This window comes from Sminthopsis crassicaudata, chromosome 6 (assembly GCF_048593235.1).
Source record: "Sminthopsis crassicaudata isolate SCR6 chromosome 6, ASM4859323v1, whole genome shotgun sequence".
NCBI lineage: Eukaryota > Metazoa > Chordata > Mammalia > Dasyuromorphia > Dasyuridae > Sminthopsis > Sminthopsis crassicaudata.
The window spans coordinates 151,149,534-151,175,715 of NC_133622.1; positions in this window are offsets into that span (position 1 = coordinate 151,149,534).

Genomic DNA, 26,182 nt, shown 5'->3' on the forward strand with positions numbered 1-26,182 from the left:
AGAGCAAAATAGGAGCAGAAACCCAGTACAAAACTAGAAGGAAAAAGCCAGAAATCAAAAATCATAAGGGGAAAATTAACAGAAGTTTGAGTTAAGCCCATATAAAGACACATTATAAGAGGTACAAATAGCCTCTGTCTGATATCTTTTTGCTTCATAAGAGTAACATCTGCCCTATGTTCTTTAAAAAAAAATTTTATTCTAAATTCTAAATGTTCTCCCCTCTTGTCCTTCCCAGAGATATCCCTTATAACAAAGAATAAAATGAAAGGGGAAATAAAGTAATTCAACTGAACTTAACCAAGTCAGATAGTATATGCAATATTCCATTTCTACAGTCCCCTACAACTGTAGAAAGTAAGGGAATTTTCTCTTACCTTCTTTGGTGCCAAACTTGGTTCATTGCCTCTTTGTAAAACCAGATGATATAATTAAGTTAGTCAGTAAAAATTCTGTAAGCACTTACTATTTAAAATTTAATTCTAAATTCCAAATTCTTCAGTAAATATTTCTTAAACATCTACTATTTAGAATTCAATTCTAAAATAAGCATGTAATAAACATGCCCCCCCAAAATGAGCATTTCCAAATACTAACTACAACCAAGGAAGAGAACTATAACAAAACTGTACATCTCCATGAGAGACAGCTTGCTTTTTTCTTTAAATATAATAAATTCAACATATAACTTCCAAAGTTTTTTCTGCTTCTCTGTTTCTCTCTCTAATCCTCCCTCTGTTCTTTATTACAGATCCTTTCAAAATACTTCAGTAACTATATTAAATCAAAATGATTCCCTCTCCTCTTGACTCCTAGATGGGAATTGGGAGATTAAAGTCAATTCAACAAACATTTATTAAGCCTCTATTAAATATAAAATGAGAAAACAATCTTTGGATCAGAGATGTAGAGCTTGAAGGAATCTCTGAAACCATTTTGTTCAGGGCTTCTCCATCTAAAGTTTACAGATATCTTAGAAGGGGCATAAAAACTTGGGGAAAAACTTCCATTCTAGTCACTAAATAAAATTTAGCACTTTTCTCAATTATGTATGTAGGTAAACAACTTTTTTTCTGAGAAGGGGTTTATCGGTTTCACTAGACAGCTGAAGGCATCCATATTTCACACACAGAGATACACACAGACACACACAGACACACACACACACACAAACCACATACACACTTAAGAATTGCTGATCTAATCTGACTCCATTTTTTATTTTTTGCAAATGAAGAAACTGAGTCTTAGAAACCTTAAGTAACACCAAAGTTCTCATGGGACAGCAAGAAGCACAGGCAGATCTTAGTATATGTGGTGTTAGGTATGGATCAATGCCCAGTTTCTGCCATACCAATTTCTAATTTTCCTAGCAGTTTTTTTTTTTTTCAAATAGTGATTTCTTGCTCCAAAAGTTGGGGTCTTTGGGTTTGTTAAACACAATCTTATTATAGTAATTGACTATTTTGTCCTGTGAATCTAACCTATTCCACTGATCAACTACTCTATTTTTTAGCTACTACCAAATGGTTTTGATGACTGCTGCTTTATAATATATAGTTTTAGGTGTGGTACAGCTAGGTCACCTTCATTGGCATTTTTTAATTAATTCCCTTGAAATTCTTGATCTTTTGTTCTTCCAGTATACTTTGTTATTTTTTTTTCTACATCTGTAAAACAATTTCTTGGGAATTTGATATGGGAAAAAATAAGTAGATTAATTTAGGTAGTATTGTCATTTTTTATTATATTCACTGGGCCTACCCATTTGTACTTGATATTTTTGCAACTGATTAGATCTGACTTTGTGTGGAAAGTATTTTTTAGTTGATTTCAAATAGTTCCTGCCTCTGCCTTGGCAGATAGACTCCCAAATATTTTATATTATCTACAGTTATTTTAAAGAATTTCTCTTTGTATCTCTTGCTGCTGAACTTTGTTGGTAATATATAAAACTGCTAATGATTTATGTGGAATTTCTTTTGTATCCTGCAACTTTGCTAAAGTTGTGAGTTGTTTCTAGTAGTTTTTTAGTTAATTATCTAGGGTTCTCTAAGTATTCCATCACAAAGAGTGATAATTTTATTTTCTCATTACCTATTTTTAATTACTTTAATCTCTTACTCTTCTCTTATTGCCAAAACTAACATTTCTAATATAATATTGAATGGTGATAGTGGACTGTTGTGTCTGGACTGGTTCTCTGGAGGATCTTGGTACCAGCCCAAATTCTTAATCTTAGAAGAAGAGTGATAAGGCGAGACTCACTTGGATGGTCTTCATACTTCTCTCAGGAGGGAAGCTCTTTTGTTAGTGGTTGCCCGATTTAGCTGAAACACAAAACAGACTAGATCAGCTCTTATCGAATTTTCCTTCCTGCCTGACTTAATATTTACCCTATGTGGATCACGATGACTCTTCAACCAAATTCACTGATCACATCAATCCAGCTGCTTTGTGCCTTGCTTTGCAAGGTTCCGCATTGAATACAAAATGTTGTGTCCAGACTAGCTCTCTGGAGGACCTCAATACCAGCCTAACTCTTTGGTCTTAAAAGAGGAGTGATGAGGCAGGATTCACCTGGATGGTCAAAATATGGAGTCCCTTTGTTCCAAATTCTCTCACCTTTATATACCCTAATATCCTTCTATAACCAAAGGAACACTTGAGAATGCATTAACTATATACTACTTATGCTAGACCACATAAACTATTCACATAAAGCTATTGCATGTAGATGACTTTTTGTCACCTGATATCACTCTGCTTTAATTACAACACAGGTTGTCACAGCTCCCTGTCTTCTCAGGAAGGCCCAGAATCCTTAGGGGAGATAGGGCGCTAAACTAGACATTGTCAGCAGGTTCCCGCTGGACTGAAGGGTCTTATACCTCACTTAGAGTTCCCCCACTATCAGTGGCCCTCTATCGTGGGCAACCTTGTTACACCCCTGATCCTATCAGGAATGGTTCTAATTTGTCCTCATTATATATGGTGCTTGCTAATGTTTTTAAATGAATGCTACTTATCATTTTAAGGAAAACTCCATTTATTCCTATACTCTCTAGTGTTTGTAAAAGAAATGGGTGTTGGATTTTATCAAATGCTTTTTCTGCATCTATTGAGATAATCATATGATTTTTGTTAGTTTATTGATATAGTCAATTATGCTAATAGTTTTCCTAATGTTGAACCCGCCCTGCATTCCTAGTATAAATCCTATTTGATCATGGTGTATTATTCTGAGTATTCTGACTTTCTGTAATCTCTTTTCTAATATCCTATTTAAGATTTTTGCATCAATATTCATTAGGGAAATTGGTCTGTAATGTTCTTTCTTTGTTTTCACCCTACCTGGTTTAGATATCAGCACCATATCTGTGTCATAAAAAGAATTTGATAGAACCCCTTCTTTCTCCGTTTTTTCAAATAGTTTACATTGTATTGGAAATAATTGATCTTTAAATGTTTGATATAATTCACATGCAAATCAATCTGGCCCTGGAGATTTTTTCTGGAGAGTTGATTAATAGCTTGTTCTATTTATTTTTTTTTTTCTAAAATGGGACTATTTAAATAATTTATTTGTTCTTCTGTTAATATGGGCAATCTATATTTTTGTAGGCATTCCTCCATTTTACTTGTTATCAAATTTATTGACATATAGTTGGGTAAAATGACTTCTAATTATTGCTCTAAGTTCCTCTTCACTGGTGAAAAGTTCTCTTTTTTCACTTTTGAGACTAACAATTTGATTTTCTTCTTTCATTTTTTTGAATCAAATTAGCTAAAGGCTTATCTATTTTGTTGGTTTTTTCATAAAACCAACCTTACTTTTATTTATTAATTCAATAATTTTCTTGCTTTCAATGTTATTAATCTCATTTTCAGAATTTCAAATTTGGTATTTAACTGGGGATGTTTAATTTGTTCTTTTTTTTAGCTTTTTTAATAGTAAGCCCAATTCATTGATCTTTTCTTTCTCCATTTTATGCAAGTAAGCATCTAGAAATGTAAAAATTTCCCTTCTATTGGTCTTCTCCTTTCTTTTCCCCTTTCCCCTCCCACTTCCCTATAAGGTGAAACAAGTTTCTCTGTGAAACTAAATATGTCAGATATTCTCTCTTTGAGCTAAATCTGACGAGAGTAAGGTTAACACAATCTTCATCCCCCATCCTACTTTCCCTCAATTATAAAAGGTCTTTTTTGCCTCTTTATGAAATGTAATTTCCCTCATTTTACCTCCATTTTCCTCTTTTTCTGGTTCAATCCTCTTTCCACCTCTAGTTTGTTTTTTATATTGTCACAATAAAATCAATTTATACCTGCACTCTCTAAGTATACCCATAACAGAGATATTGTTCTCAAGAGTTCTTTCCCTTTTTTGCCTTTTTATGCTTCTCTTGAGTTCTGTATTTGAAGATTGACTTTTTTATTCAGCTCTGGTATTTTCATCAGAAATAAATGAAATTCATCTGAATCATTAAATATTCATCTTCTTCCCTGAAAAACAATACTCAATTTAGCTGGATAGTTCATTCTTGGCTGCAATCCAAGTTCCTTTGCTTTTTGGAATATCCCCTCCCCTATTTAGCATGTAGTCCAATATATGTTACATATGTTGAAATACATGTTAAATCCAATATGTGTTTACATATTTATATAGTTATCTTGCTGCAAAAGAAAAATCTGATCAGGAAGGAAGAAAAAAAAACTGAGAAACAAAACAAAATTCAAGCAAATAATAACAGAGAGAGTGAGAATGCTATGTTGTGTTCCACATTCTGTTCCCATGGTTCTCTCTCTGTTTGTAGATGGCTCTCTTCATCACTGAACAAGTAGAACTGGTTTGAATCTCAACAAATACTCTTCCACTGATCAGCTTCTCTATTTCTTAGCCAGTATCAAATAGTTTTGATGACTGGTTTTTTTATAATATAGTTTTATTTTTTATATATTTATATTTTATAATATAGTTTTATTTTTTTTATAATATAGTTTTAGATCTGGTACAGCATCTTCATTTGTTTTTCTCTTCATTAATTCCTTTGAAATTCTTGACCTTTTGTTCTTTCAGATGAATTTTGTTATTTTTTCTAGGTCAGTAAATTAGTTTCTTGGGTGTTTGATTGGCATAGCACTAAATTAATAGATTAGTTTAGGGAGCATTGTTATCTTCATTATATTTGCTCAATCTATCCATGAACACTTGATATTTTTCCAGTTGCTTAGATCTGACTTGATTTGTGTGGAAAGTGTTTTTTAGTTTTGCTCATATAGTTCCTGACTTTCACTTTGCAGATGGATTCCCAAATCACTTGTTTTTCCAATGAGATATTTTACATTTTCTTCTATTTTTTCATTTTTTTTATTTTGTTTTACTGATTCTTGATGTCTCATTGAGTCATTCATTTCCATTTGTTCAGTTTGATTTTTAGTGGATTATTTTCTTCAGTTACATTTTTTTAGTTCCTATTGTATTTGGCCAATTGAATTTTTAAATGAGTTGTCTTGTTATATGGATTTATTTCTCCATTTCACAAATTCTGCTTTTTCAAGGAGTTGTTTACTTTTTACATTTCATCAAATCTATTTTGTAAGGAATTATATGCTTTTCCATTTTACTAAATGTAGTTTGTAAGTAGTTTTTTTTTTCAGATATTTTTTGTGTTTCCTTTTCCAAACCTTCTTGCAAAGTTCTTATTTCCTTTCTCCATTTTTCTTCTAACTCTCTTTTAAGATCCTTTTTGAATTTTTCCAAGAGAGCCTTGTGATATGAGGACCAATTCATATCCCCTTTTGGGGCTTCACCTGAAGACAATCTACTTTCAATGTCCCCAGGATTTGAAATCTGTTCTTTTTCTCCATCAAAACTACCTATGGTCAGAGTTCTTTTTGCATTTTTGCTCATTTTTTTTAAAAGGTGGAGGTCTGCTTTTAGGGCAAAGGGGAGATTGTCCAAGCTTCTTCTACAGACAACAGTGTCTATAATGGGTCAGTGCTGACTAACTTCTGGTGCTAGGTGGGTGTGGCCAGGTCCCATAATATTCTGTGGTTTAGGGGTTCTCCTCTCCACCATATTGGCTCCACCCCATAAACATTTCTGAAACACTTATTATGTGTTTAATAGCTCCTAAGAAAGCCAGGAGGTCAAGATGAGAAGGGAGAGCATTACAGGTTTGAGAATCATCTAGTGAAAATGCTTGCAGCTGACTTGGAATGTCTTGTTTGAGGAACACTCAAAAAGATTCACTTTTGGAAATTTTAACTAAAAATCTTTAGAAATATATAGTCAAAGACAGTGGCTTAGGCAACCTAAAAGAATTATTTTAACATTCCCCTCTAAAAATGTTAAAATAATGCCAAAAATCAAATTTTGGAATGGCCAACAAAAGGTAGGAATGAGTTATTTTTTTCTGGTCTAAGAATACTTAAGAGATTGAGTGGCAAGGGGGGAGGGAGGAGGGGTGGTGGTGGTAGAGTTGCAAGGGGTTATGATGGTTATGATACTTATCTGAATCATGTAGAAGAAAGAAATTCCTATTTATTAAAATTGTCAAAATTATTAAAGATAAAATAGATTTGATTCCATAATTTACTTTTACACATTGAAAAACCTAGAATCTTGTTAATATGAGTACTGGCCCCCATGGGGGGGGTAAGGAGGGGGAAAATTGGAACAAAAGGTTTGGCAATTGTCAATGTTGTAAAATTACCCATGCAAATATGTGGTAAATAAAAACTATTATTTAAAAAATTAAATTAAATTAAAAAGATGGGGCTTTGCTTCAGGGAAAAGATAGAGATTATTAAATGTGAACCTCTCACTATCCACACCATCCATTCTGTGCAACTTTCCTCTATTTCCTCCAAGAAATTTTCCAGAGAGTCTATACAACATGCTTGATATTGCTAAGAGAACTTGAGAGAACACACTATCAGCCATTCATTATTTTCACTAAGTAACTAACTTGCTTTTTTTCTAATCAAACTTTTCTTCAACATCCTTTATGTCATTTCTTCTGCATAATTTCTCCATTTGTGGTATAACATGTTCAAACAACCCAGGCACCTCTTTATCAATATCAGTTTTTCTGTGGAGGCAGATAATATCTTTTGAAATTATATTGGATCATTTGCTGAGAATAGCTGCATCATTCATAGTTGATCATTGTATAATACTGTATTGTATACAACATTCTTCACTTCATTATACATCAGTTCATGTAAGTCTTTACAAGTTTTCTGAAGTCACCTTGCTTGTCATTTCTTATAGCACAATAATATTCCATTACAATCATATACCAGAGCTTGTTTAGTCATTCTCTAATTGAATTATGATTTCCAATTCTTAGTCAACACAAAAAGAGTTAATGTAAATACTCTTATACAAATAGGTCCTTTCCCCTTTTTTTCAATGTTTTCATTATATAGACCCAACAGTGGTGCTGTTGGATCAAAGGCTGTGCAGTTTTATAGCCCTTTGGGCACACTTTCAAATTACTCTCCAGAATAGTTACATTATTCATAATTCCACAACAGTGCATTAGTGTCCCAGTTTTCCCACATCCCGTCCAACATCCAACTTATTCACTGTGTTATATTAGCCACTCACAATAGCACTTTTTGTGGTAGCAAAAAATTAGAAACAAAGTAGATATTCAGCTGGAGAAATACTAACTTATGGTACACAAATATGATGGAATATTAATTTACTAAAACAAATGATAAATATGATGGATATAAAAAAGCATAGGAATATATATATGAATTGGTGCAAAGTAAACTGAACCAAGAAAATATTATATCCAATAAATATAACAATGTATATGTAAAAAACAACCAAATATTTGAAACTGAATGCTACAAAATTATAGTGGCCAAGGTTGGCCTCAAAAAGAGATATTAGAAGAAATGTCTTCCCTCTACTTTTAAGAGATGGGGGAATCATTTAAGTAAAACACACTAAAGATCAGACTTTTTCAATGTTAATTTTGTTGAACTTTTTCTTTCTCTTTTTAAATTCTTTTAAATAAAGGTATATTAAAGGATAGCTGCACTTTAGAAAAGAGGCTTACCATGGTAAATGTGGGTGATATATAAACAAAAAATGTCAATAAAATTAATTTTTTAAAAGATGGGGTTTTCACTACATAGAATTTCCAATCCCTCTATTTTTGTCCGCCTGCATTTTGGATTTCCTTCTCAGGCTAAATGTACACTATTTCAAAGTCCGATTCTTTTTGTTCAGCAAAACAACTATTTGGTCATATATACATATATTGTATTTAATTTATAGTCTAACATATTTAACATGTATTGGTCTACCTGCCATCTGTGGGGGGGGGGGGGGGGGTAAGGAGGGGAAAATTGGAACAAAAGGTTTGGCAATTGTCAATGTTGTAAAATTACCCATGCAAATATGTGGTAAATAAAAACTATTATTAAAAAAATAAAATAAAATAAAATAAAAAAGATGGGGTTTTCTTCAGGAAAAAGATAGAGATTATTAAAGAACAGTGACATTTCTCACAGGTAATTCAGCCCACTCTTTTCCTGCTGCTTAGGTCTGAGTTCAGATTATTATCCATTTGTATTGTCTATCTATGTCATATGCACTGACAGACAAGCTCTATAAACTATCTATTCATCTATCTATTATGGCCTGAAACCCTTCTTGTACTTGGAATTTCTTATGGATAAGGAAGCCCATAGTTTTTGTTTGTTTTGTTTTCCCTTTTAATAATATTGTTGTAATACTGTACTGGTAATGAATTAATGAACAATTTTTAAATTATCATATCAGTACTGCTATCTTATTTTCAACAACAACAACAAAAAGGATATAATAATGCATACCTTAACTTCCAATGTGCTTTGTTTCCTTGTAGCTATACCAGCATTTAACTCTACCCTTTTAAATTGCATTTGCTTTTGGTAACTATCAAGTAGTATCTGAAAGTTGTTCAAATTTGAATTTATTTGAATCCAAACTTTTTCATTTGTGTATTAATATCCTATGACAATTTATCCATTGACAAATGTGTATCATTCTTGCAAATTCACTAGATCTTTGTAGATTCTAAATGCCAAATATTCATTAGACATATTAAAATTTTAGAGATTCATTTCTTTTCTATTAATTATGCATGAATTACCTTTAGTTATAGATTAAAATGTCTTTATTTGTGCATGAACTGAACTAGACTTTTGTAATCATTTTTTATCATGTCAAGTAGTAGATAAGAATGCAGGCATGACTGTAGAAGAACAGGCACACCATGGTACTATTAATGCATGAATTGCTATATCCTCTTTTGGGGGGAAGCAATGTAGGTACCAGGTCTATATACCAAAGGGATCAAAGAAAGAACAAAAGGACCCATATGTACAAAAATATTCAAAGCAGTTCTTTTCATGGTGTCAAAGAAATGGAAACTGAAAGGGTGTCTATGAATTGGGGAATAGCTAGACAAATTATGGTATATAATTGTGATGAAGGAGATGGTTCAGAAAAACCTGTGAAGTCTTATTAACTAATGCAAAGTGAAGTGAGCAGAACCAAATGAACAATTCACTCAGTAACAACAATATAGTAAAGATAATTAGCTATAAGAACTTAGTAATCTTATTGACATAATGACATCACAATACTGAAGAATTCATGATAAAGCATGTTATCAGTCTCCAGATATAGAGCTGATAGACAGGATTTGGTCAGGATAGGTTGAAATGTATTTTCTTCCTTTCTTCCTTCCTTCCTTCCATTCTTGTTTCATTCCTTTCTTTTCAGGATATGGCTAATATGGCAATTTGGTTTTTTTGCAACAGATTTTTTATTTCATTTTCTTCTCAATTTGTGGGAAAGGGGAAGGTAAGATGGAGATAATTTAAAAATGAAATTAAGTTAAATTGAAAATTTAAAAAGATGGCATGGTAGACTTGGACCCAGATGAGATGATACATTTGAATAATTCTATTGTTACCATCTATTATCCCTAACATTAAATTATAAACTAGCATTAATATTTAGCCCTCAGGGAATACAGATAGCCATTCACTAGGGAACCCATCCGGAGGTTTATGCTTGTCCAGCTGAGGTATAAAGACTCACTAAGTGCTATTCTCTTTATGGTAACCAGAAGCTTAGCTGCTTTCTATCTCTCAGTTCTGTTTCTCCCTGTGTCTATGAATTTGTAAAGCTACCACGCTCCAACTCATTGACTAGTTCTGAGTCCTTTTTGAAATAACTACATTTCAATGAGGTCTCATTGTCTCCTTGTCATAATGATTCTGGTTTTGCCCAAAAGCATACTTGCATGCTTGGATTTACTCCTAGCAAAAGAAAAATAAGCAAATAAATAGTACACAATGACCAAAGAACATGATACATAATAAAAATAATGAAACATGTAACAAGCGATTGGAACCTGCTATTCTTCCTAAATCCCAAGTCTTCCCAGACTTAGGCTTGGAATAGGCACAGGGATTCTAATATAGGGTTCCATTTATTTGTGGTTACCCACTTTCAACCATTTAAGCCAACCTTTAAGCAAGAAAAGGAGAGTAGAACACAGTTCCTATGAGATGTTCAGCTCACTTTTCCAGGAGGAAAATGGAGGCATTAGAAACTCTTAAGTCTGAGGTTCAGTTTAGTCCAGAATGTGACTCAGGATCACATGCTAACCTGAAACTCATAAAAGTGGTATTTTTCTCAGTGTTAGTTTCAGCTGTCTGGCAGCTGGCAGGGACCATTTCAGCTTACCCATCTGATAGGAATGAGTGGATGATGAAGTAGCTCCCATCAAGGAGCTGCATTTGAATCCTAATGACACCTTGTCTCTTGACAAAAAAGTCTCATTTACTATGTCATCGCTCTCATTCCCCACAATCCAGTCCCCATTGTTCCATACAACTGAGGAGAGAGAGACAATTGTAGAGAATGTCTACCATCATCAAAGTTATATCTCAAAAAATAAATTGAAACAGGATTAGACATGTGATGAGAACAGCTTTTGGGTGGCCAGCTAAACCAAGATACTTGTAAGCAAGGAGATTAGAATAAACTTATTTTAGGAATCAATGGCAGAGTAAGATTTTTTTTCACCTCTAGTATCCTAAATGAGTATTTGGAGAAGATAATGAGGAAATATATCAGTCAGAATGGGAAAAGGTTTGCTTATCAAGCTCATATCAGATTTTATAAAGAGAAGGTAATAATAATGATGATTATTATGGCTTGAAAAGCATGTTATTGAATTTGATCTTCAAAATAATCGGGTGAAATAAGTGTCATTATTATCCCCATTCTACAGATGAGAAAACTGAGGTTGAAAGTAGTTATGACTTTCTCAGAGTCAAACAGCTAAGTCTAAATAAGTGCCTTGGCAGGATTTGAATTCCAGTCGAAAGACCAAGTCCAAAATTCTGTCCACTTCACTATTCAAAGTGTTGGACAAAATGTGTACTAACAGCATGAAAAAGTGGGAAAGAGCACTATAGAAAGAATCAAAGATGCTGGATTGAAATCCTACCTCTGATCGTTCCTACCTATGTAACTTTGGACAAGTCCATTTGTCTCCCTGGATGAATTAGAAATTTCCATTTCTTCAAATAAGAGAGGGTAGCTATATGTGATACAGTTTAGTAAGTATCTGAGACAAGATTTGAACTCACCAAGATGAGTCTTTCTGACTCCAGGCCCAGCATTCTATCAATGGTACCATGTAGTTTCCCAACTAAAAGGGTTGAATGAGACATATATCTGCAGACATGATCAATGGATGGATTTTACTTGTGTGATTATATTTATTGGAAGGGAAAGGAAGACACTGAGAAAAATAGAAGTGATATTTAAAATGGAGAAAGAACGGGGTATAATTTAATCAGTTTTTTAAATTCACAGAAGAGAAAATAAGGAAATTCAAAAAGGAAAAGTAACATTGCTGCTCCTCTCTTATTAAATTTGAAATATATATTTAAGAGAAAACCCAAATATCAGTGCAGACCTATGCTTTCATATGCATCCTTTTCTCTATTATTTGTAAAAAGGAAATTATATAGTAACTAATATGTGTTAAGTCCATACTAATAAAAAGGAAATTGCAGTAAATAAAAACATGAGAAAATAAAAATAATGTGAAAAAAATATTCCAGACATTACCTAACTAGGACATGATATAACAGAACCAACTCTTCCTTCTTTCTTTCCCTCACTTAGTGACAATGCTATTTCAAATTATTCAGTCAAAGACTATTTGACCATTTTTGATTTTTGCATTACCCTGTTGACTCATATTGAACTTGCAGTTTCCTAAAATCCCAGTATGCTCCACCGTGTAAGTGCCTGCATTGCTCTGTGGGAGTCATTCTTCTGCATAGAAGCAGCCTTGTAACAGTAAAAAGTAAAAATATACATATATATATATATAGCTTGACTGGATTTCTGAGAAATGTAGCAACAATTAGAAATAGAAGAATTCCTTTTGAACAAAGTAACAATAAGTATAACAATAAGTTGGCAGCTAGGTAATGCAATGCATGGAGTGACTGGATCTGAAGTCAGGAAAACTTATCTTCCTAATTTCAAATTTGTCCCAGAAACTAAGCATGTGACTTAACCAAATTTGCCTCACTTTCCTCATCTGTAAAATGAGCTAGAGAAGAAATGACAAAGAACTGTATTACCTTTCTCAAGAAAGCCCCAATTGGAGTCACAAAGAGTCAGATAGATATGACTTATAAAGGAATGAACAACAACTCTAAGAAACAGTCTAAAATTGTGATAGGTTCTTTAAATATCTGCAATAGTTATAAACCAAAAAACAATCTCAATGTATCCAAAGAAAGAATTTCTTTTTCATATTATCCAAGAATTGGGGGAAAGCTCTAGAAAACTTTAGCCTGGAAAAGATAAGGTTGGAAATTTTTAGATTCAAAATGGGATTTTTCTCTCCTTATATGTCCTACAACCTCAACTTTATCATTACATAGTTTTATTTTCCTTCAATTATTAGAAATAAAAACTTTGGAGACGAGTTATTTTCAGGTAATATTTCTTTTTTTCTGGGTAGTGAAATCAGGATGGATTTTTTTCTTCACTTTGACAGTGAAGTATTCATTAAAATGGATAAAGAATGAATCATGCACATCCTAGAATGACTCAAGATTCTGGAGAAGACATTTATTTCTTACTAATTTCTATTCCCTAAAAGAAAATAATTTTACACACTTGGGATCAAATGTGCCAAATTCCATCAAGTTATACTTACAAATGTTATTCAAAGAATGAACCACTATAGAGGAGGGCTGAAAGGGCCTTCAAGATATCACTTTACAAACCTAGGCCTTTTTCCTCTAAATTAAATGATTTAATTGAACATAGGATTCCTAGTGCCCCCCTTCAATTATTCCAACATTATCTTATAAAATGAGCTCACTATATAATGAGAAACTCAAATAATATAGTGATTAAAAAAGCAAACTTCATAGAGTACACAAATAAACTTGGATAGAAAAACAAAGCTGAACATTCTGAAAATATAGTGACAGAGTTTGACCCTAAAGAAAGGTTTAGAAAATGTAATTCCTCCCTTTCAGTGAGGGAAAGGGAGAGAATGGGGGGAATGAAATATAATGTATGCTTCATATATAGTTGACTTGTTGAGTGTTTCAGTTGTGTCTGACTCTTAATGATTCCATTTGTGGTTTTCTTGGAGAGGATACTGGAATGATTTGCATTTTCCTTCTCTAGTTCATTTTAGATCAGGAAACTGAGATAAGCATGGTTTTGACTTGCCCAGGATCACACAATACATAAACATCTAAAGGCACATTTGAACTCAGTCTCTTGATTCCAGGTCAGGGTTCTCTATCCAGTATGCCACCTAATTGCCCATTGAATTGTTGGATTGCTATTTTTCCTCTTTTTATACTTTATTACAGGATGACTCAAAGGAGAGGGTAGGTGTGAGAGACATATCTAACCACTAAAAAATTAAAATTTAAAGGATCATGGACTTGGGACTAATAATAGGGCTAATATTCATATAGAGTTTTGAGGTTTTCATAGTGCTTGATATGTGTTAATCTCAATAGATCCTCACAACACTCCCTTAAGTTAGATACTATGATCATTGCATTTTACAGAGCAGGGAACTAAGGGAGGTTAAATGGCTTGTCTAGGTTAATACAGTTAGAGTTGAAACAGGATTCACTTAGACATCTAGCTAGAAGGAACCCTAAAGAACATGTTTCCCCCAAAGATGTCAAACTCATAGTCCATAGCTATACATAGCTTGAGTGTACCTCCATCCAGATTAAAATATAATTTGTAAATTTTTAACAAAATATGTAAAAGGTTTTTTAACTCAAATGACTATCAGAGATCCATTTGATCTGAGTTTGAAATAATTTTCTACTCTAGCTTCTTATCTCATCAATGCATTTGACAACCAAATAGTTAAAGGAAATAGTAGTCAACTCTAAGTGTTTATGTAACATGAGAAGTAATAAACTCATTAGGTTGGTAGAAGTATTCAGGAAATGAAAAATAAAGAGATGGCCCAACAAATTGAAGCATTCCAGAGACACTATAGAGGGGACAGGAAAATTAAGTTTTGCTTTGTTTTGTTTTGTTGAGATAGGGTTCAGCTTCTAGGGAAAATATAGCAATAATCCTGAAGTCCCCTGACCTTAGAGTGCTGCTGTTCTAACAATTTGTCTGTCAATGATTCTAAAGTCTTCTGACCTTAGGCTAGTCTACAAACATTACTGTCTGACAGAAAGATAATCTGTTAGCCCTTGATAACCAAGTTGCTGAAATAATAATGAATAGACCACCCTTCAAACCTATTTATAAGCCACAAAATTAGAAAATAAGTAACATAAAGCTCTAGTCTTTATAATTTTGTCCTATAAATTTCTTCTTTCTCCTGGTTCTTTGATAAATCCTTTTGGAACTTAACCTATTTCAATTAGCATTAAAATGATAATAAACTTTTCCCCTTGACTTGGAGATGTGTCTCAAGACTTTGAGACACCTCAAGACACCAGAAAGCAATTCCAACCTTTTAGGGTCTCCTTTTTGAGCCTCAACATTATCTTTTCCCTGGGAAAATGGAACGTTAATTCTTCTATTTCATAAAGCTATAATTAAAATTATGCAACTGCTCCATCATGTTCCATTTGAATTTGTACCAGATGTTATGTACAAGCTCACAAGTTCAGTTTTAAGGATGTCTAAGATACAGATTGCCCTAAAAAGGACTTTTCTCCAGCAGAGAATCAGAGGGTTCCAGTTAAAATCCCTAGTCTAGATTCACCTAAGAAATACTAGAAAGATGTAGACTGCAGGATGTAATTTGTATTCGATTTCTATGCTTTGTTGCCCAATTCACTGCACAGCATTTTTGGAAATTACTTGACCTACTCCAAGAAAATGGTCTGGAGCTGGTTATATTTCATGAACCAAGATATTCAGGAGAACTCATAAGAACTCATCATTAAAACATCATTTGTGTCTAATGATGCCCCATATCTGGGGTAGCGTGGAGGGAGGGAAAAGAAAAAAAAATCTGTATTATAACTTTATTATATTTTTCAAAGGAATAGCAACTTGTATATAATAAATCTGCACTTGTATGTGAAATTTTTTTTATTCTACTATATTATAGAAATACTTGTTTTACCTCATAAATTTTATAAAGCTATAGTGATCAGCCACTGTGTACATTGAATAGCATTACTAATTTAATGAAGTTAGTCAGGAAGGTTCAGGATAATAGCTACAACTATGATCAAGCAACCAGATCCAGGACTTTGCCTGAAGGCACCAAAATTAAGAGTTTCTAAAAGCATTTCTCATGCAGTCCTTGGGCTCTATTAGGAACAGAGCTTAACATATCAACTTTAGAGGCCAGGAGAGACACAATGGGATAAGGAATTGCCATATAAAAGTGATTGAGGAGAGCAATTTCTTGTTCCATCTGAGAGCTATTCAGGGGCTCAGCACTGAATAATGAGATTTAGGCATCATAGTCACTGTTCAGTTCATGGGAAGAATTCACAATGGCCATTCTCTTTGGTAAAAAGTTAGATTCATTTAAAAGAAGTTATGTATAAAATGAAGAGACACAATAGGCACCAAGAATGGTATGAATGAAATAACGTTGGGAAAGCATATAACAATTAACAATGGAAAGAGATTTTTTTATATTTTTTTAATAATAATAGTTTTTATTTACCAGATATATGCATGGGCAATTCCACAACACTGACAATTGCCAAACCCCTTCCTCTAGTTCCTCCCCTTCTCCCCTCCCCCCAGATGGCAGGTTGACCAAGACATGCCAACATGTCAAAGTATAAATTAAATACAATATATGTATACATGTCCAAATAGCTGCCTTGCTGTACAAAAAGAATTGGACCTTAAAAGAGTGTACAATTAGCCTGTGAAGGAAATCCAAAATGCAGGCAGACAAAAATAGAGGGATTGGGAGTTCTATATAGTGGTTCATAGTCATCTCCCAAAGTTCCTTTTCTGGTGTAGCTGGTTCAGTTCATTACTGCTCTATTGGAACTGATTTGATTCATCTCACTGTTGAACATGGCCACATCCATCAGAACTGATCATCACACAGTACCGTTGCTGAAATATACAATGATCTCCTGGTCCTACTCATCTCACTCAGCATCAGTTCATGTGAGTCTCTCCAGGCCTTTCTGAAATCATCCTGTTGGTCATTTCTTACAAAACAATAATATTCCATAATATTCATATACCACAATTTCTAAAGCCATTCTCCATCTAGTGGGCATCCATTTAGTTTCCAGTTTCTGGCCACTACAAAAAGGGCTGCCACAAACATTCTTGCACATACAGGTCCCATATAATTAATGGTAAAAAAGGAAAGTTCCCTAGTGGAACTCACAATTAGCCAGGAGAAAAAGAACATCTCCATGAGATTGGAGTATTGTCCTTAGTTGGCAGGTTAAATCCTAAAAAGGATTTAGCACCCTAAAAGAGTTAGCTATAAGGAGAAAGACACCATGAGGCATGATCAGGGAACTGGGTTAGAGTATGATGTGAACTTAATCTCCTTCCCTGTTTGGTTATTATCAGATATTGCCAATTCTTAAACAATCCTGTTGTATATAGAGTGATTGTAAGGATGGAACTCTTTATGAATTTCCATTGTACATCCTCCAATCCCTGGGTATCTTTAAACAACCTTTTGAGATATTGATTAGTCTATCTTTAGACAGGTCAGGGACCTGCCTCCACTTAGATCTCCCTCTGAAATCCCATTTCCTTCCCCTTCTCCTTAATCCCCTTGATCACTTTTACTTTCCTGGTTTCCCTGAGAAACCCCCAGGCTTTATTTACCCTATAAAAGATCTGCTTATGATGAAGTTTGTTGTTATTTTCAGAATTGAGCCCATTATGGGACACTTTTCTCTTCCTCATAGTGCCTTCCCTTCAATGATGCCTTTTTTCTTACTCTAACTTCTGCTTAGTCCGCTCTATGGATCTAACTTGCCAGTCCATGGCTTACTCCCACCTCACAGAATGTGTCCTTTCTCCTGGTTAATTGTGAGTTTCCCTGGGGAACTTGTCTTTTCCTTGCTAACTATATGCTCTCCCAACTTTTTTTTTATTTCATATTTGTCACTCCTGTGACCTCTTCCCCTAAATAAATCTGTCTTTTGCCAGAGAGAATGTCCATTATGAATTTGTCATAATTTTATTTCAAACCAGGAACTGCTATCCCAACCATATCAAGAAGAGACACCATGAGGCATGGAAGAATAAGGAGAGGAGACACATCATAAGGCAAGCTAATGGAGTGTAAGAGTGATAAGAGAAGAGATATGGGGGAGGGGAAGACAGAGAGACAGAGTATCATGGCTGGCTATAACCCCAAAAGAGATTCAACAAAGATGGCATGGGCAATGGACAGATTTATAGGGGAAATTTAACCTCAAGAGTCTGACATAATTTGGATTTCTAACTTGATATAGCTAGGTGGGGCTTCTCACAACCTGGGGGTGGGGAGTAGGAAGAGGATACTATAAGATTGGACTGATTCCTATTAATGCCCTACCCAGCTTGCTTCAGGAAGTAATTTTATCAGTACTTTAGACTTTGTCAGCCAACCCCAGCTAGTAACTCAGGATCTTATCAGTATTCAGGACACTGTTTCCCTCTGCCATCTCCATCAATAACCAACCCAAGGCTTAAGATGAAGAAGCCAACAGAGTACTGGGCACTGATGAAGCAGAAAATACTCATGACTATTGAAAGACCAGATACAACCAGTTTAAAAGAACAATTTTCTGGGAATAAACCAGAAAACAAGGGACATGTAATGGCAGATCAATTGCATGATGATTTTAGAAAGGAGACATAAGCCGACCTTTGGTAATGGGAAATTATTGTTTTACAACTTTGAAAAACTAAGAACTCTTTTAACAAGTGATTAACTCAAATTGCAGAATAAGACAGACTTTTTTGGACATGGCCAATGTGAAAAGTTGTTTTGCTTGATTATGTATATTAGTTTACAATGATTTCTCCCCCATTTTTCAATGCGGTAGGGAAGAGGAAGGGTTAAGATTCTTTTTGCTTAAAAAAAAAGGAAAGAAATTGTGAACAGAAGTGAAATGGTAATAAAGATGCCAGAAGTGGTCATATGAAATAAAAATATGAAATGGATTTGGAAGAGCATAATTATAAAAGAATATTATAAAATAGTATAATAGAGATTCAGTTGGTGGCATAAAGAAATAATGTCAGGTAACAGAGATTTGCTATTTATTGCATGAATAGCAAATGGACTCAAACAAATATGACTAAGTCTGAGATATACTGAGTGAGCAATTTGCTTTTGGGAGAGAGGGGAAGAAACACGATTTTTAAGGTCTTAGGGAGGAGAGGAAAATAAAGGCAAAATCTAAGAAGTAACTAAGGTATTGAGGTGCTGAGACTGTCTTAAAGGCAGTCAGGGAAAACTAAGTTTCCATCAAGACTGTCTCAACTATGCTAATCAAGACAATCTGGGAAAACTTGAGTTCTCCTCATGGTAGACAATAGGAATAGGCTGGTCTGTTTTTAGTAATTTCTTTTTTTTTTTTTTTTTCCCTCCCTGAGGCTGGGGTTAAGTGACTTGCCCAGGGTCACACAGCTAGGAAGTGTTAAGTGTCTGAGACCAGATTTGAACTCAGGTCCTCCTGAATTCAGGGCTGGTGCTCTATCCACTGCGCCACTTAGCTGCCCCCAAGTTTTTAGTAATTTCTGAGAATAAGCTGGTCAAGCTGATCCAGAGTTCCCATCAAAAGGAACCCCAAAAGGAATCATTGACAAGAAAGGCAACTCTAAAAGTTACTTATTAAATTAATAGAATATTTTAAAATAACAGTAAGATCTACATAATAAAGATTTATAGTTTCTTGTACAATTCTGTCCTGTTCCACAATGTATATGGAAATGTCTGCTTATTATTTGCCATTTAAGTTTGGAGTAAAATTTCTTTTTAAAAAAGAAAATATTATTTGAATGTATGATGTAAATGAATGCCCAAACTTTTCTGATTCAGTAGGATTTGAGGTTTGGGAAGAATATTGATAGTTGGCAGAGACTTACACTGAGCCATGTGCTTGTTTTTCCAAAAGTATTTACAGACCTTAGGACTTCTAAAGCCCAGGTCTGGGGCAACTAGGTAGTATATTGGATAGAGCACCAGTCATAGAATTGGGTGAACTTAAGTTCAAATCCTGTCTTGCATACTTACTTGCTATGTGACCCTAGGCAAGTCACTTAATTCTGATTACCTCCAAAAAATTATAGTTCAATTCTGCAGTTAACAGAATCATGTAAGAGTCACTTATTATTTCTCCTATAATATTAGGAAAAGCTTGCATGATCTAAAAATAAATGAAAGTGAAATCTTTCTGCAAATCAGATGAATCAGAAAGGGAGCTCTTATTAGTTTTCCAGTCCTAAATTATTCCCCAAAACAATCCATCATCTTGAAACAGTTTCTGACTCACAAGAAGTTCAAAGAACTTTCATTTCAACTTCAAGAATATCATTTAAAGTCTTATAAAGGGGAAAAAACAAGATATATATATATATATATATATATATATATATATATATGTATGTTTCAAATTGAGTATAAAATCCCCTTACTATATGAATGGCATTATGGAAAAAATAAAAGTAAGCATTATTTTCATATTTATCTTGGCATCTATGCTCCCAGGACAATATCTTACATATAGAGTAGGTATGATTTATTAATGATTTATTATTAAATTGAATTGAAGAAGTACTAGACTTAGATTCAGAAGATAAGAGTTTGAATCTCTATTTTGCTATATAGTAACTACATAAGATTGGGTAGGAGGCAACTAAGTGGCTTGCTTCATTCAGGGATCAATCATTTAGTTTCTCTCTGTCCAAAACACCATTTAGGACCTCATCACTTATATTATATATAATATCTATATCTATATATGCATGTGTGTTAACATGTTTTATGTATATAATATGTATAAAAAGAATAAATACAAGTACATTATATCATTTTAATTTAAAATAAAAAGAATTGGCAAATCACTCCAGCATTTTTGCCAAGAAAACCCCATAGACATGATTTAATGTGATTTATGGAGCCAAATGATGTGTTTGGGATTTAGTACTGAATAATGTAATTTAGGCACCAAATGTTGGGGTTTGGTCATGGGAAGAATGCACAATAGCCATACTCTTTCTATAAAGGTGGGTTTATTTAGGAGAAGAGGTTATAGACAAGATGAAGAGATTTTCATATGGCAAATATGAAATAGAATTGGGGGGATTCTTTAGCAAGGAGAGGAGTTGTAACAATTAATGATAGGAAAGACAAGTTCCCTAGTGAACACACAATTAACCAAAACAAAGGGAATACCCCTTGAGGTTGGAGTATGCTCTTAGTTGGCAGGCTAAATCTAGAGAGGAGTTTAGCACCCTAAAAGAGTTAGTAACTATAAGGAGGAGAATGAATGAAGTCATGATGGGGGATGAGAAAAGAAACATCATGTGGCATGGGAGAAAGAGAAGGGAAAAGAGACCACAAAGCAGTGGTCTGACCCAGAAAGGTTCAGCAAAGATGGTGAGAGCCATGAACAGATTTAGAGAGGAAATTCAACCTTAGGGATTCAACCCAAATCAGACATACCAAGGGAGGCTGCCTAGAACCTCCATAGAGGGTGGAATTATCAGATTTAAACTGATCCTTATCAATGCCCTTTTCTGCTGCCTCAGGAAATAATCCCATCAATACTCCAGTCCCTCTCTGCCAACCACACCCAGTTACTCTGAACCTCTTCAGTAGTGCTGTTTTATGATCCACTGGGCCATAAAGAGTCAGACATGTGTGAATAGCAAAGAAAACCTTAGGCAAGTCACATTATTTCTTTCTGCCTCGATTTCTTTTTCCATAAAATTAGACTAATAAGATACTTCTAAACTACCTCAAGGGCAGATTGTTATATAGCATACTTTGCTAATGACATATAATTTAGCTTGTAAAATTTACTATTGCTATCATTGTTATTCACATAAATGGAAAGGAATGAACATAAATAATGAGATGAGCCAAAACTTCATTTATTTTTGGATTTAGGATGCATTGTACACATGTACAATTTACTTTCTAATTTCTTAGATAATATTAAAATTAATTTGCTTATCCTGAGTGCAAACCAGTTAGCAATTTGGGGGCATAGAAGAAGAGGTGATGGATAGTGGCAAGGGAAAGATGATTTGACATTCTCAAATTGCTATAGATAATCCATAAAATGGATGACTGATAATAAAGAGAAGAGTAGAAAATTTAAGTATCCTAAAATGCAACTAATCAATGCATTCCTTATAGTTACCTTTAGAAACCAATAGATGGTGCTATCACATTCCAGAAAATATTTTTAGACAGACATAAGCAATTTAACAATGGATTTAAAATGTCTTTCTACTAAAAATTACATATTGAGGGCCAGAGGAAGGAAGAAAAACTAGAAAATTAATGAATTAAGGTTATAGTCAGTTGAATTCAACCAGTATTTATTAAGTACTGTATTAGGCATAGGAGGATACCATCCCCACCTTCAAGTCACTCTACTGAGGAGAAACAATACTTCTATTTTCAAACCTGTTCATTTGTAATTTATGGAATGCTTTATCCTCTGATTCAAATATTCCTTGACCTTGACTCCCTGCGGTGCAATGTAAATAACTGAAAAATCAAACATGTCAAAATTTAAATGTATCTTCATTTACTTTCAAATTCTATCATTTAGATTGTTATAAGAATGGAATTTAATGGCAACAAGTAAACTAAATATGTTTTGAATTTTAACACAACCTTAGCACAATATTAGCAAGCAAGAAGCAGGGTAATATTAGTTAGTATTTGTATAGAGCTTTAAGATTTGTGGAATGCTTTCCAAATAGCATTTTTTTTTTCCTTCAATAGCCCTGAGAGGTGGAAGATTTTGTTATCACCATTTTGAGAATGGGAAAACTAAGGCAAGAGCAATGACTTCTCAGGATCATATATTTAATAAGCACATGAAGTAAATTTAGAATTAGGGTCTTCCCAGACTCCAAGTACAATGCTCTATCCACTATACCTCTTAAGTGCTCCAACAGATTATCCTAGAAGAAATCTATGGTTGCAAAAGGCACTTGACCAGTCACATTGATATAAACTAATATCTTTGGAGATGTGGGGGAGGAGGGTTGGATGTAAACTATGTATCCTTTAATCTTTTGGGAGAGGGTGGTCCTGAGACTCTGGGAGGGACCCCACTCTCCCACAGGGGAAACTCCCAGATAACTAATCTCACTCAATTGGAAATTTCAGCCTGGGGCATGGTCAGCATCCTCTACTGAGTTGAAGATTAGTCCCTCGAACTGCTCCCCTGCTGGGGCCAGGGCAAATCTGATATAACCAGGGATCTGTCAATCCATTGCTGCTCATTCCTAATCAGGAATGCCCCTGAGTTGCTTCAGTATAAGCACATTTTAGCAAAAGTCTTCCCAGGAGTTTGCCTGCTGATGAAGATATTTCTCTTCTCGGAGTAATAAACCCATTCTTGCCCCAAACCTCAAGCTTGTATTCATTGGGGCTTGTGAATTCTTTTGCAAGGGGATCCCATTGCTGTCAGGGGATCTCTCAACCCTCATCAACATCTGAAGAACATCTGAGAGCAAGGATCACAGATCAGAGTTCATAACTAGGAATTTTGGCATTTGAAGCAAGAGGTTTAAAAAAATGCCCTTTCAGCTTTTGGGCAAAGAGTCAGAAACCTTGGTCTCTGATGGAATGGGAGAGTTGGTATAAAGAGAGTTTTTCCTGGGAGGTATTTGTTACTATCCATTCCAATGTAATCCAGGGCAGCTAGGTAGTACAATGGATAGAACTCTGGGCCTGAAGCCGGAAAGACCTGGCTGTATAACCCCTGAGAAGTCACTTAACCCTGTTTGCCTCAGTTTCCTCATCTATAAAATGAACTGGAGAAGGAGATGGCAAACCATTCCAGGGTCTCTGACAAGAGAATTCCAAATGAGGTCATGAAGAATTGGGGCCATGACTAAAGCAACTCAACAAAAACAGCAGGAAAATGGAAGCTTGGAGAAGGTATGGATGTAGACAGACAAGATCAAGAAATAGATTTTGGAAATGTCAAGTTTGAGGTATTTACAGGTCCCTTACTTCGAGAAATTTACCAAATAATTGGTCGTACAGTTTTAGAGCCTAGAAGAGAGTCACTAGCAGAGATAGATAATTTAGCCCAGGAGAATTCAGTTTATTTAGAGAGAGATTGTCAGAAAGAAGAACAGAGTCACATTCAAATGAATTTCCTCAGATATTAGGACAGACCTGAAGAGATCTAAAAGGAGTAAATGGACCTTCAAGCTAATAGTAGGTGGGAGGTTATTTCTATGGGCCACTCTGATGACTTTCCCTACTCATCTCTCCCTGTGCCACGGTGCAGCTGATGGGGTGTGAGACTGGACTTGGAGAGAGAGAGAGATGCAGGTCCAACATGAAAAGAATTTACCAACCTGAGAAGCTGTGGCAAAAAAGGAAAGCTTTATTTTTTCACTAAGAAAAGAATTCTCTTAGCAGACAAAACTCTAATCGAATCAGGAGATTTGTAAGAAGTATGCTGAAAGTTTTCAGATTTATGGGCAAATCCTGGCCTGGGGTTAGGGTCAGTTTGAGTTTAATATCACACCAAGATCTCCAATTGAATTAAGTGGTCCTGGACTAATGTTCAACTCAATAGAAGGTAGTTAATCAATAGAGGGTATTGTGGGTCCCCCCCAGGATAACAATGAAACTATTTATCTTGATTCCCTGGGATAGGTCTCTCCCAGAGGAGAGCTCCTTAGTTTCCCTCCCATCATCCCAAAAAGTTCAAGGGGAACACTATTTGCATCATCCCCCCCTTAAGCAGTTACTCCCAAATGCATTTGGGGTAAAGGGGCAAAGGTCTCCTCTTCTGTAACTGCTTGGAGCTGAAAAGGGTCATAGAGCTGTCCCTGAGTTCACTGGGGGTTTATGCCAGGAGGGGAAATAGAGATCTGAAGGCAGCAGCAGCAATATCCAACAGATGTTGTGTGTCCCTATCAGTTGTCCCATGATCCCCAACCTGTAGGAGCAGTTAAAAATTTGCAGCTTGAAGCCTAGAGGAAACAAATCTCATAGGCAGTTTGAAAATGCAGGGGTCAAATATGAATAAAAAGATAATTATTAGAAGTGGAATTAGTATAGGGGTTAGTAGAGACTATAGTCATGAACTCTACCCAGAGGAAGATTGGGGGGAGGGTAAGGATTTTCTCATGAATTCCTGCATCCAGCCAGCTTTCTCTAAGATTCTCTCAGTGTGAAGCTTGACCTCCCATGTTGGCAAGACAGTCCAGGGATTCTTGGATCTCCTGGAGAGAATGTGCAGTTTCATTGGTCAGCTGGTTGATTGTCAGATTGGAGAGAATGTTTTCATGCTCTAAGTACTCCACCCAGGCTACCAGCATTGCAGTTCCTTTCTTTAAGTACCACAGAACATTTTCCTAAAATCCCTACTTTTGTCTCCTTGAAGAGGTGGGGGCTGTGTCTGAGATGCTAGCGTTATATACCATGAAAGAGGCACTTAAGTACCCTGGGGTGCAGGATCTGTAGTGTTTAAAAGGAGTTAAGTATTGGGTGGAGAGAATCACAGGTGGAGAAGGGTCCCAATCAGAGACATTTCTCTTAACAGTCCCCTTAGAAATATTGAGGTGGAATGGAGAACTTAGTTTACAAAGAAAAGCATATCCCTTAGGTTCACAGATCGTACTTGAGCTCAGGTTCTGTAGCAGTCTCCTGGTTGCTTGTCCCCAAGGATGGTTGTGGTCACACAACATCCTATCAACTGGGATATTAGTTTTCAGGAGGTTATGAAGAAGCTTCAAAGAAGGTGCTGTGGAAGCATTGTGGGTAAGTTTGGCAGGACAATCCTGGAATGGGTTCCTTGCAGTTATTCTCTGGGGATGTCCATAATCATAAGTGCACCCGGCCTGTGACCCACCTGTACCTGTACTCCACTTAAAATGCATGTCAAGAAGAGTGGTCCCCTCTGGAGAAGTGGGATCCAGATTAGTGTATTTCCTTAGAACCTCTGCAATGTGACTTTGGAAAAGGGCAGGGTTTTCCTTAGCAGCTTGAATGATCTCCCTAATTTTGTCATAATTAACCTGCTTCTTAATTCCCCTCTTCATGCCTTCAGTGAGGCAGGTTAAAAGATTATCCCTTCTCTCTCTATCTGCACTCCCCTCCTGGTAGTTCTACCCAGGGTCTGAGATCGGCATGGCTATTGCTCCTGGGTGATCTACCAGGGGAGAAGGCAGCCATGTCATCCCCAAATTTCTGGGCCAGATCCTAGATTCTCTTTTTCTTCTCTATGGTACAACAGGAGGAGATAATGATATTAATATCTCCCCAGGAAAGATCATATTGGAGGGTAATGGCTTTAAACCCCTCAATATACTTGGTGGGGTCCTCAGAATACCTGCCTAGGTCCTCCTTAATTTGGGAAAGATCTGACATTGAAAAGGGCAAAAGCACTCTAAGCATTCCTCCCCCAGGGTTGT